Here is a 14,725-nt window from a genome sequence, read left to right on the forward strand (position 1 = left end):
CCAAAGGCTATAAGTAAAAATGTAGCTGCATGGAAAATGTGATGAGTTAGGCAGATTTTTTTATCTTTTTCTTTATGTGAATATACTCATTTACTTAAACTGTCCCAGTCAAACATAACTACAATAAGTTATTTAAATATTTCTTTTATTTATTTTTATGATGCTAGGCTATTCATAAAAAGTGTGATTTAACTAAAATACATTTTTATATATTTAATTTATTCCTTCACTCATCTGTTGTAAAGTGCCGTACAACCACAGCTATAAAAATGCTATAAATGTATTAAAGAAATGCAGCTCTTTGTATTTATTCACTTATTTTCTATATTGCTCTTACAAGTAAAATTATAAGAAATGATTTTAAATCATATGATGCCCACACAGCTTCATGGCTATGCTGTACCTGTTTACAGCAAAGATCACCATGAGGTTATCCCCTTCTGCAAGGACATGCAAAATCCATTATCTTTAAGGCAAAGGCCTGCTGTGATTGTCCTATACTAGAGTCTTCCTGTGGTACCCAACTTTTCTTTCATGCTATTACTCCTATGAGACAGGCTAACTATAAGCTGCCCCATTTCTGTTCATTCAAAACAAGAATCTTTCCAGCATGAGTTATGCTATATCTTTTTTTGTACATAATTCCTTTCTACACTGCTCTTCTTTGCCATCTTTAGTTATTGAATTATAACAGTGACATGTTCTCAAACTACAAATTGCTGGGCCACCACCTTACTGATTTTCTTATGTGATAAAAATAGCACTACATCTACTGAAATGTTTTCTTTATAAGTTCTAAGCTTTTAGAGCATGTCAGAACTAATCTGTATCTGAGGATCTGAGGAAATGTGAAAGTTGCAATTACTGTAGGCATATGGAGGTAGGCAATACCTTTACGACTAGAAACAATAACAAAAAACACATAATTAAGAAAAGATTCAATTGTGGATCTAGAGGTGTTGTCTACCTAGCAAGTCGCCAAGCATGCCCATGTTTTTACATTGGCAGGACCGATCAACCCTTTAGGGACAGAGTTTATGAACACTTATACAGCATTAGGAAAACCAAATTAGAAAATGCACAAACCAAGCATGTTCATGAAAACCCTCAACACGGTTTCACTTTCACAGCCATTGACCAAGTGGATTGTGACCTTAGAGGTGGCCCCCTGTCCTTGAGACTTGATTTGTGTGACCTAGTATGTCAAATAAAAGTAAATGCCTATAATGTGACTGGTTTAAATGACCTTTGCCCCTTAGCTTGTATTTAAAATTAAGGAGCTTGCAAAGATGAAGCAAGCAGGGGCACAACCCAACAACTTTATCAACCTTTCCAATGTATTTTACTAACGTATTTGTTTAATGCATTCTGACTCAATGTACTTTTAATCAACACTTTTGCATTTTATACTTTCATATCCTTCTTTATAAAATGCCCTTCAATAATTTATCAAATAATGTTACCTTCCACTATTTTAAGCCATCTTTAAGGTTATTTATTTATTTATTATTATATTTATGAGTTAATTTTATATAGTGTTCAAGTTTGTTTGATAAATTTTGAATTCTTGTAATGAATTTTACTAGTATAATGTATTTTAGTGTGGTGAGCTGTCGATTTCTGGTAAGGATGAGCTTCACCTTTTAGTTCTTTAATTAATGATGTCATGTGACTAATTTTTTATTTAAATATGGCAAGTTATGTTCAATTTTTTAGTCTGAAGAAGTCTTGTCCACTGAGGCAAGACGAAAGCGCTAACCTGGATTGTATGTTCGTTTTCTTTGGATTGAACCTGGTCACTTGTTTGGATTCTACCTGCTGCTTATGGACGTTTTGAGTTTTTTGCAGTCTTTTTCTCTTTTACGAGTTAGTCTTCATGTGGTACCCAACTTTTCTTGCCTGCTGTTACTCCTATGAGACAGGCTAACTATAAGCTGTCCCATTTCTGTTAATTTAAAACAAGAATCTTTCGAGCATGAGTTATGCTATATATTTTTTTTTGTACGATTCCTTTCTACCCTGCACTTCTTTTCCCTCTTTAGTTACCTTGAATTATAACAGTGACATGTTCTCAAACTCCAAAATGGTGGGACACCACCTTACTGATTTTCTTACTTGATAAAAATAGCACTACATCTACTGAAATGTTTTCTTTATAAGTTATAAGCTTTTAGATCATGCCAGAACTAATCTGTATCTGAGGAAGTCTCACAGATAGGGGAAGAAAGGCCTAAATGAATGGATTACATTCATTCCTCTGCTTTTTGGTTCACTTCCATCCTCACCACATGGTCTCTCCAGCACCTGAAGGCCATTACTTTTGTACATTCAATAATAATAGCACAGTTCTCTGCAGTGAAGAAAACACATATCCTGAAGTATATGGGAGTCTTAGCATATCAAACTTCATGTGAAATAGGCACATGGCGTGGTCCCCACCAGCTGACCTCCAATGACTGTCAGGTCACCAGGGTGACCTATCAGTCCTTGTATTTCATGGACCTTAACTGTATCCCAGTGTAGTGAGAATGAGAGCCAATGGGGTAGATGTCTGTTACACAGGTGAATAGGATATTTTAATCTCAAACCCTCAAATCTCTTGGAGGTTTACAGGCAAACTGGAAATTAGGTAATAGTACTGACCATGTGCATGCAACCCTTTCTCATAGCACATTCATGCCTTTTATTGCACAGCAGAATAGCATTCACCCTTGCTCACCATAGGGAAAATTGTTAAATCCAGCAGCCAGAAGGACACACATTTTCACTAATGAGGGAGGGCACTAATCACAGCTAGGGGCGGCAAGATGGGAACTGGCACACCTAGTGTTCCTTGTTCCTTGTCTTCCTTGTCTCCTGTTCTGGGATGGGTGCGGTCATGGCTGTCCTACTTTACAAATTGCTAGTTATTAAAATTCTACTGTGATATTTCATTCATTTTTCTCTTTCTATATGTGCAACTGTTTCCTGCATTGAGAATGAAGCACTGTAATTTTGTTCAGCTACACTGCTGTGCAGTTCTGAATGATAGTAACGTTTTCTTTGACTTGACTTTGACTTGACTAGTGTTGGCAGTGTAATGTTCTCTGTTGTAGAGTTATCAGCATCCTTCTCTGGGCTGTACTTCTGTACTGACACATAGTACCATCACACATTTTGCACAGTTACCAGTACACTATGCAGACGCAGTGTGAGTCAGAAAACTGATGAAAAAATCAGAGTGTACTCTAGTGCCTTTCTGTGGTTTGTAGAAGGAAGGCCACCTGGGAGATGTGCAGTAGCAGTGTCCCATTTTTACACTATCACTTACATTAATCTGAAACAGTCTACCTGTTTCTGAGGTAGATTGTACAGCAAACACTGCTAAGTATTTTATGATTTGTGCACTTATACAAACCATGAATTTATATTTAAGGCATGTTTTGATGTGAAGCAATGCTTGAAAAGATGTTACAATATATGACCGAGGTTATGCTAAACCTTTGTAGCATAGCATCTTCCTAAACAGCAACAAAAATCACCTAGACCACCCACTGTCAAAGCTATGCCTTAACAAGCACAAAGGCACACAGGAAAAAACAGCACATAACACTACACAAACTATCATTCTCAGTGCCCCTCTAACTAGGTTAAAACAGGAGAAAATAACTCTTAGTTGCTTATCTAGAACCATGATCCACCAAATCACACAAGCACTCAAGTCATTATGCCACGTGTACTAGTATGATTCCATCCTTTGTGGAGATGTACACCCAACTGTGGCCCTAACAAACCCATCAACCGCCCAACACAAAACTCCACTCACACCCTTTCACACCTCCCCAAAAAAGGCCTCTGATCTGCTTCTGCTTAACATAAACATTAGAAGCGTCATAAACGAGATCTCATACGTACATGCACACCTTTCCTTCTACTCTCCTGATATTGTTTTGCTCACTTAAAGATGGCTAAAACCTGATGCAGCTAGCAACAAAATAATTCCTCCAGGCTAGAACCTACTGTGTAATGACAGAACTAACAAAAAAGGTGGAGGCATTGCTATTTTATTTAAGAATCAACTAAACATTGAAATAGTAGACTTTCCATTACCTGCATTAGTAGCAGCAGAAGTTATAATTGCTAAACTACATTTGAATGCTAAAAAAGCAATAAAACTAATTGCCTGCTACCTTCCACCAGGTTACAATATAGGCACCATAGAAAATCTACTTCACTGGGCTCTAACTCACTACCTCATTAAACCATAATACTAGGAGATTTCAATATTGATTGGCTAACATGCAACTCCTCCAAACCTACAAACTTCATCAACCTGCACAGGTTTTCTCAACTTATCCAAGCTCCAACTACAGTCGATAAAACAACAAAGAGAAACTCAATACTCAATTGGATATTGTTAAACAGACCAGAGAAAATTAGTATCTCAGGCTGTCTCCCAGACAGTGAGTGACCACCTACCAATCTCTTCAATCGGAAGACAAACATATGTAACAAAATCCACCACCTATCATCAAATACATAGTAAAAAAATCCTTTAATCCCAACAGTTGTATTGCTGCTCTAGCAAGTTGCAACTGGCACCCCTTGAGAACAAATAATCTAGATGACACTGTATCCTACTTTAACACAACATTCCTCAAAATACTAGACCACCATGCATCCCCCAGGACCATTAGAATTAAAGCTAACTATATCCCCTGGTTATCCAAAGAGACTAGACTTCTACTACATAACAGCGACAAAGCCTGGGTGAACTGGAAGAAAACAGGTATCCCTACTGACAAACAAAAATATCTTGAGCTTAGAAATAAGGCAAAGAAAATTATCAAAGGAGACAAAAAAAACTGCTACCATAACATTTAAAATAGATATCAAGCCAATATGAAAAAAATTTGGGCAACCATCAATAAAGTACTCCACCCAGGTAAAGCTGGCATCCCTGCCTCTGCAACCACTGATAGCTCAACAAACTTGGCATCTGAATTCAACAAGTTCTTTACTGATTCCATCCTAGCTCTAGCTAACTCTTAAAAGTCTGCTACTTCTACCAGGTCACCCCAAAACAATACTACTGAACTGAGCTTCTCACTGCATATTGTCCCCATCTCCACTATTAAAAAGATGCTTAATAAACTAAAACCCACATATCTCTCCACCGATAGACTATCGTCTGAATTCTTAAAGATTGCCACTAATGCAATTGCATATTCTGGAACAATTCTCATTAATCGCTCTATAGCTGAAAACCTAGTCACCCATCTCAGGAAAATTTCCTACATCACCCCACTCCCCAAAGGGGGCAACTCCAAAGAACTAACCAACTACCAACCAATCGTCCTACTCTCCCCCCTCTCCAAAATCCTTGAAAAGTGTATACATATACAAATCATGCCATTCCTAAACTCTCATAATCTACTCACAAATACACAACATGGTTTTAGACCATCACATAGCACTACCACAGCCCTTATGTCTTTCACACAGACAATCAACAACCACATGAACAATGTAAAATGTATCTCAGCTATTCTTAGACCTTTCCAAGGCCTTTGACATGGTTACTCATGATAAACTCATTAACACCCTCTCAGATTTAAATCTAAGCTCAGACACCATTTTCTGGTTTAGAAATTACCTAACAGATAGACAGCAGGCAGTCAGATGGCATCATCAATTCTCTTACTACCAGTCTCACTAGGAGTAGCATAGGGTTCTACTCTTGGACCACTGTTTTCTGTTTTCACTAATAACCTTCATACTGCCACACTTCATGCTTCTGTCATCCAATATGCAGATGATGCCACACTAATCTGTGCTTCCTCCTCTCCCCGGGCACTGCTACATCACTCTATCACCACATATTTCTCAATTTCTAAGAGTCATTGCTTGAAAATATGCTTAACGTAAAGAGCATCTCTTACACAGCATTTAGAAATACCAAAAGGAAAACGCTCATTTGACCTGAAGTCTAATGGTGTAAATAAGTTTCTTTGAAATAACCCTTATATATAAAGGAAACAGATCACCCCGTGGCCCCATGAATTTGAGATGGTATGATCCCCTTGCACTCTCTGGCCCTTTTGAAAACACACTGACCTGCCATCACACTAGCACAGTTTGTGAGGTCAGTGGATGAGAAGTCTGCTGTACATTTTACCAAGATGATTATAAAGCACAATGTTTGCACCTGAAAGTGACAGTAAAAATGATAGTAGTTATTACCCAAGTAAGAGGATTCATGTTAGCTAGATGATAACAACTGGTTCTGTGTCATTGCAAAGCATAAAAAGATAACATTAATGAAACAGCTTCATCCAAGTTTACAAGGTCCTCTTAATATTTTGTATGTATTGAGCCCACAGGACATGTAATACTGCTCTGAATTAAGGTCTTAGCTAGTTCCACAGTTTTTAACATTGGCTCATCCTAGCTCCTGTGTGTTATAGTATATTTACCATGGGGTCTCTAATGTTATGTCCTACACGTCATTAATATATACCTTCCTACTCAGCAGCACCATTCATTTTGAAATGGTTGCCCATCATAGGTCTCAGCCTTCCATCTTCAAAATGAGGAACCCTACTTCTTAAAACAGGGAACAAATGGACAAAATGTGGAACATCTGCTAACAGCTTAGTAACAACTTCAACTAGGATGCTCACTGGATGGTTAAAATGTGCAACTTTATACTTATAAAACATTATTTTGATGAATTAATATGATTCAGCACTATTTGCCATAGATTTCAGTTAAACAATTCCTCTGAATGTGTGACAGACTCTTTCAATGTGGAACTTTGAGGAACATGGCTTTTTAAGACCCAAAATGAGGAACATTCCTCATAATGAGGTACACATACACACACACACACACACACACACACACACACACACACACACACACACACACACACACACACACACACATACACACACAAAAACATCACTATGTCTTCAGGATGTAGAAAAAAACAGAGATGTCTTGACAAACCTGCATGGATATATGAGTAACATACAGACCACGCAAAAACCATGTCAGCTAGTTAACAAATTAAAGAATTAAGTATTGTGAAGAAGCAAAGTTTAGTGCTGCACCTTTGTACTACTCAAAATAAGTTTATCTATATGCTTGTGTTACAACATTGTTTTTCTATACTTTTCTTTGATGTTGCTTCTCCAGACCCAGTTTGCAGTTTCATATCCACAAAGCCTGGTAGACTGAGGCTGTCTTACTTCATCATAGTCACAACCTCCAGCAGTCGAATGGCCAAGAATAAATACTTTTAACCATAACTCTCTACTGCTTTTAGCAGTATTCAAATCTCCATTTCTTTCATATTCTGTCCTTCTTTTGAACAGTGTTATTAATAGGGGGTGAAAGAGTGGTACATATTTATTCATAGTGTCAGATATCCATAAACTAGACATCATTGTCCAGCTTTATCACTGCCTTATATCTGACAACTGAGATCTATGAGCTCACATCATCTGCCAGAGGAGCAGTCATTCATACTTCTGAAGGGAAATTCTTGGTTCAACATCAAATGTGTGAGACCTGTAAGATAAAGTCACACAAACAAGAGATAACAGAAAATGCTGAAACGCTTTGTATGAGTCTGTGTCTCTCAAATCTTTCAGTACTTACTTGTACTATCTCCAAGACTGTTGTACCCCAGAGCATGGGGAATACTGCAAGCTAATGGAACTTCAGGCTTCACATTTATTTTCCCTGTTTGCACATTTATTCTGACTACTCCATGGATCACAACCTCTGAAGTTCAGTAGGAGCATAAAATTCCTGCATGCCCTATTTGCTTATCATTAGACAACATGTAGCTCCAACCCCCCCCCCCCAACTGCCATTTGCAGCTGCCAGAGTAGAAGGATTTCCTCAGCCACTTGCCTCCTAATGTTCTCAGTGTTCTGCTAGACATGCCATGTTGAACCCAGAGCTGTCCTTGCAAGTGAGGAGCAATACATGGTATTCAGGAAGTGGTTGCCTTTCTCATGGCATGAGGTGATTTCCTCTTCATTTCAGGAACTTGTTTTTTTTTTTTATATTTGAGGTGGTATGGTGGTTTTCTTTTCCAAGATCCCAGGAATATGGCTGACTAGTCTAAAACCCACAGAGGACGCACACTTCTTGAACATCCTTTACAAAGGGCAGAGGGAACATTTTTTTCTTTAGACATTTTTAAACAACACCAAAGGAAAGAGTTAGGTATGCATGGCGGTTCTGTGTTTAGTCCAGTTCCAGGAGCACATTTCTTTTAGGATCACCTTTGAAATTCATTGGTGTCACAAAGCCACATTCACCACACAACATGAAATCTTAATAAGTAGCACAGCTTCTGCGCTTTTTTACTGCCCAATCTACAGATGAAACTAGCATAGGAATGAGGATTATCCAACTATTCCCCTAACTTGAAAATACTGTTAAAGGTTGGATTAATGCCTACAGTGTGTGTGTGTGTGTGTGTGTGTGTGTGTGTGTGTGTGTGTGTGTGTGTGTGTGTGTGTGTGTGTGTGTGTGTGTGTATGTGTGTAAGGATAGCTTTGGAAAACATGACTATCTACTGTTCTGTTTGTAGTTTAATAAAGCAGGGATGTTTTCTGAGATTAATTCAACTTTATGTAACACTGGATCTGTCACTTAAACAATAACCCTTTTTTAATTTCTCCAAATCTTTGGATGGACCCCATTCCTAAGTCAAAGTATAATTAAAGTTCATGAAATTAGTATTATTTCAATCTTTGATGTCATTCAGAAGTGCTCTTCACAGTACCCGCAGTGTGCCCGGTAATTACTCCTTCTGCAATTCGTATGGAGTTACATGTATTGGTAACATATCTAAATATGATTGTAGATTTTTTTTATAAGACCCATTGCTCCTACTACTATTGGAAGTATCTGGGTATCTTTCTTCCACATTGCTGCAAATCCTGATATTTTATGACTTTGAGTCTTTCTGTACGCAAGACACTGTAGTCATTGGGTGTGGCAATTTCAATGATCAGTGCTACTTTTGTCTTCTTTTCATGGACTACTATAATTAGTTTTCTATCATCTATCCTTTGAACTGTTGGTAATGGAGGATCCCATGTGATGTAGACCATCATTTTCTGTGATGCTTTGTGGCTCATGTTTCCAGTGTTTTTCAGTTACTTCAGTACCATAATGTTTGCACAATCCCCAGTGCAACCGTCTTGCCACATTATTATGCCTTTCAGTATACTGTCCTTCTGCCAGTAGTATGTCAAATCCAGCAACAAGGTGTGCAACTGTTTTCAATTCTGTTTTACAAAACCTACATTTGTTTCTCCCTCATGTTCACTATCTCTGAAAAATACAAAGATTATTGAATGTCCTTTTATATACATCAACTGGATTTCTATTGATTAGTAAATATTGTGTAAATTTGAACAAACTATCTGTGTAATACCTGTTTTTTTTTTTTACTTTTCCCTCTGTATTCGTTTTTACTGTATTGTTTAATTAATATATTGCTGTAGTTTATAATTGTTCTCTGGAGATTTTCTCCCCGGGCCTTCACTGAAAAAGGGCAATTTGTTGCTCAGACTACTCCCGATCAACAAACGTAAAATAAATAAATAAATGGACTTTGTAAACCAACGTGTTCATAGCCCACTGTCTTGTGATGCCTATATTAACATTTCACCTCTTGGTTTGAATTCACCTCTCCTTAACCATTTCTGCATTCATTCCTGATCAACATGAGGTTCTTCCAGAGGTTTTCTGTACTTGCAACTATATTTATGCATTTTCCACATTACTTGCCTTCTCATCTGGTCCTTCACCTTATATTCTTTTATTTTTTTGTTTTTTTGGCACATTCAGTTGCTGCCTGATTTTTAGCTACTTATGGTTTGATTTCCATTGCTACTTGACATCGATATGCTTCTGCTAGCCTAAGCAGGGAAGTCATTTTAGATTTATTTTGCTCATGTTTCAAAACTTTCACTACAGTTGGGCCTTGTGAGGTCAGCAGATATATGTGAAGTCCCACAATTGCAGATCTATACATGTAATCAATTTCAAGGAGACCCATCCCTCCTTCAGAACTGGGAATATATAACCTTGGTATGCACTGATTTTTATAATCATTTGGTGAGCATGAAGCTTCCTTCTTGTTTTCTTGTCTAATCTATCCAACACCATTTGGGGCCAGTTAATCACTCCAGGAACAGGAAGAGTAAAGTGGTTTATAGCTTGGATTGTGTTCCTAGATGTCAACACTGTTTTCAGGAGTAAGTCTTTTAAAGTATTCCTTACTAAGTTTTATTCACATTTGTTCATGTTTTAGTGTTGATCCAAATGTTATAGTGCTGAGTTGATTTTTTTTTTTAATTTTCTTTTTCTTTTTTTTTTTTTTTAAAATCATGGGGTTGGATTCATGCAGTGAGCAGCTATTGCTGCATAGGCAGAGCAGGAGGTATAGTGCTGAAGAGACATGAATAAAGAATTAGGTACAAATAGTATGAATAAGCAGACAGCTGCACTTCCACAAGGTAAGAGAGGCAAATATGAAATATGAAATTTTGTAACTGAAGCAGAGTAACATAATAAAGTGCCTTAAAAGAAAGGCAAAGCTGTTATCTCACAGTTTACTGCATGCAACTCACAAGAAATCAAATGAAAAATACAGCAGGTAGTGTGAGACATTGCCTACACTGGCAAGGAAGCAGTGCTCAGTCAGTTCTCCAGATTGTCAGAGATTTGGGATGCATGGCTAGGCTTAAAATGGCCCTTGTGGTAATTAGCCTAGTAAGCACTTATGAACCTATGAACATGCTAAAGGGGCAAACAAAATACGAGGTTGTAAGGAACAGAGAATGGGTGCTCATCAATTCAGGCAGTTATTGTTTCATTAAAAGTGGTAGAAAGGGGAGTACAAGAAAGCAAGCAATTTGGTACAGCAAGCAGAGGAATGCACAACAGAAGTACTTGTGGGTAAAGCATCCATTTTATGACAGAAGTAAGAAGGTGGGGAAGTAGTTAGAAGGTGATGGATGGCAGCAAGGGCATACATAGAAAAGACATACATAAATAGAAGACCACAGACAAACAGGGGAGATATAATCACACAAAAGAGGAAACATGGGAAACATGCATTAAACAAACAGGCTAGACAAATGGTTGGGATATGAAGGGGAATAAGCAGTCTGCTAGACACCCACCAGCCCAGGATGACATTCATAAAAAACAGAAGGTCATGGTTCTTGCCCCATGTGGCCACTGGAAGTGGCCACATGGACTCTTGTTGGCCTAATGATATAAATCAGACATTCTAATGAGTCCACTATTTGTCTGCAAAAGGGATTCCTAGATGATGACTTAGAAGGGGTCATTGCATGGCCTGCTATAACTTCCACTATGCCCTCCAGTTAAGTTGCAGTCAGTGCCAGTAATCTCAGTGAGTTACCTGCGTGGGATGAGCCAAGAACCCTCCACAAAAATGGCACTCCCATCCTGCTCACTAGCCTCAGCTACAGCTTCAGTGAGGGCAGCAGTGGGCCACAGCTGACACTCTTGTGGCTCAGACTGACTGTGAAGACCTACAGACGGGAGATAAAATTGGAAACCTGACATTAGTGATGTGGACCTATAGGTGATATAGCAGATATAAGCCAAGAAAGGCTAGATATGCCACTAACCCTACTGGCCTGAAGCTTCTACTGCCTCCTGTGGTAGCTGTCAGCATTATCTGCACACTCTGCCTGTACTGAAAGACCAATTAGATAGGCAAGCAATCACATAATATGTAAAAGTGGGGGGAAATGCAAATGACATTTCAACAATACAGCTCCATACACATGTACAGATAATGATGCAGAAGCATAAAATGTTTCTCACTGTGTCCAAGCCAAACAATAATTTGCTTCAACAGCTGCCACTAACAGCATGCACAATGGGCTTGGAAAATGCAAATGACAGTTTAACAATACAGCTCTGCACATATATGCAACCAAGGAGAAAGCTAACATTGTCACCACTGCCACACACAGCTATAAAAGCATGTGCATGTGTAATGGAGGAAATAGTCAGTTCTTCAGACTGCAAGACAGCAGTCAAAAGTACCCCAGCTATTTACAAAGTAGCAGAGGCAGTTGCAATAAGTCTGTTAGTTGTAATAAAGCAGATGCAACTACATTAAACATACCTATACATAAATATGTAGAAACATAAAATGTTGTCCACTATGCCCTGTGGTCAAAGCCCTGTACCAGGTCCAACAAAATAGAAACTGCCCCAATAGCTGCCACTAACAGCATACATACAATAGACATCCAGTCAGCTGCATCAACCTGGAATATCCAGTGATTTGTCAGATTAAATAAAAATAGAAAAAGGCATTTGCTATGAACAGCAAAAATACTTATTAAATGCAGTACTGTATACAGCAGATGGTAAATACTTCCTCTGCCATTCAGGTCATCCTGGCCTAAGTACTGCTTTCCATATGTGCAAATCTTCAGGATTGTGACAATGTTTGTTTTCATACCAATGCCTGCACTACTTACTAATATGAGAGATGCTGGGTGACCTGGACAGCAAAGCTGCCAGGTCATACCAGACATCCACCCTCCTAAAAAGACTCACATAGGGTTCCAACAGATGTTCCTTGAACTGACTGTGCAGCATAATTTGTTTTCCTTTACTTAACAGACAGGTGCTTTCTGCATGACACAAACACTGACAGCCATTTCCACAAATTTAGAACCAAACAAAATGGCAGCTTGAGATCTAGGAAGCTGTCATGTTACAACATAAATTTTTAGTAAATGTAATTTGGTTGAATAGTAATGGCTAAAAGCAGAGCAGTTTTGTCACTGAAGCTGTACTTTTCCCCACTGCTGTGAAACTTCAGAGTTGCTATATATATATATATATATATATATATATATATATATATATATATGTATATATATATGTATAAAGTTAGGGGGAGTGGTGAGGTCGCATGCAACTTGGGAGTACAGGAGAACTTATCTCTTGCAAACAAAAGAGTTTTGTTTTGTATTCACTGGAACTGGGTTTTTTTTGTTTGTTTTTTGTTTTTTTTTTTCTTTTTGTTTTCAGCTGAACAGCATTCAGTGTTAATGTGTTCAGTGAAGTGACAGGATTCTTTGAGAATTATACTCTCAGTGGGGCTCTGAACCACATACAGTCTAGTTCCTCTTCAGTGTCTAATGCATTTACACAGAAAGCTTAAATAAATGAGGGGGCATGCATGTCATGTTGGTGATATACTGCTGATTGTATGTATGAGCCATGTCCGGGGAGCTCATGGGACATAGCAATTCACAGAAAAAGCAGAATCTAGTCTTGTTAACAGAATTAAGGTACACACTAGTACATTGTCTGGCAGTTAGCTTAGAGTATAGGGAGCTGTTAATGAGCTGCTTTCCTTGGTCCAGTGGTAAAGGGTTTGATTCTTTTAACCTCCATTGCCTAAGCCAGAACATGGTCAAATGGGGTCTTATGCAGGGGAATGGACCAATCCCCCTCTCCAACACCCAGCCATTCTGGTGTCCCAATATGCATGTGTCTCCCCCTGCCCCAATTACTATAAAAGCTGTCAGTGTACATACTATTTTCTTCTGTACATTTGAAATGAAGGCAGAGATATGGATTTAATTTAAAACATTTAGTTTAAATATCAGTTGTTCTCCAAGTTAGTCCCAGTAGGCTAGTAATGTCTTTTTAGGGGAGATCCCTTGTGGTATTTATACTAACAGGAGAAATTTGACCAGGGCACTCGGGAACTTCCTCCTACTCTTTCTGATAGCACAAGTATATGTAAAAGATCTCACAGCACCTACCATTTATGCAGATAGATGGGGCCTCAGTTTAACATCTCATCCAAAGAGGAGTGCAACATTCCACCCCCGTAAAGTACACTGCAACATCAGCAATCCATCTACTTAGTGTAACAGTAGAACCCATAGCCTTCTACACCAAAGGCAAGTACCTGCTGTACTACTAGCACTGGGCTCAATCTTTATAGTGCAAACACTGACGGCCATTTGCTAAACAAAACAGTTAAACGTTGAAACCAGACTTAGCATGAGCAACAATAAACTTCTCTTCCCTTGAAGCTCACATTCCTTGAAAATGCACTGAAACTCACATTCCTTGAAAATACAACCCTAATAACTAAATGAGCAGTTTAGTAGTTGATGTAGAGGATTAAGGCTCTTGTCTCCTATAGCCAAAATACAGGATTTAAGCCTGAGCATGTTAATTAACTAACCTGCCACCCCTAACTAGGGTATTATACACACAGCCCCTACTGAAGGAAGGAACGCCTGTCTCTGTTGTCTAGTGTAGCACTCTGTGTGTGTGTGTTGCAAGAAGGATTCCAAGTCCTTCAGTCGAGAAAACAAAAGGGTAGAAGTTCCAAGTTCTCAGTTAATAGCAGCAGTTATTCCAAGTTCTGTGGTTGAGGGTAGCATTTCTAAGTTCTGCATTAATGACAGCAGGCAACGTTTTTTAAATTCTGTGTAAAAGCAGCAGCAGGAAGTTCCAGCTTTTAAATTTATGCATGCATTGTACAAAAGATGCAGATGCAGATGCACAGAGCATCCTTAAAGAAGGAATGTAATTTTTAAAATTATTTAATTAAAAATTAAGTTTTGAGGCACCCCCCCCCCCCCCAGCCAGTTGGCCCTAGGCAACTGCCTAGGCTGCTTAGTGCTGGATC

At 38.4% G+C, this 14,725-nt stretch overlaps 1 protein-coding gene across 1 annotated transcript in view; it reads left to right on the plus strand.

The window, feature by feature from the left end:
* The window catches only part of LOC122797026 (collagen alpha-1(XXI) chain-like), a 1,114,432-nt gene that overhangs the window by 387,639 nt on the left and 712,068 nt on the right, over positions 1 to 14,725 (plus strand). The window lies entirely within an intron of this gene.

The sequence above is a fragment of the Protopterus annectens genome, chromosome 3.part0, assembly GCF_019279795.1.
Source record: "Protopterus annectens isolate FY-2018-M chromosome 3.part0, PAN1.0, whole genome shotgun sequence".
Taxonomy (NCBI): Eukaryota; Metazoa; Chordata; order Ceratodontiformes; family Protopteridae; genus Protopterus; species Protopterus annectens.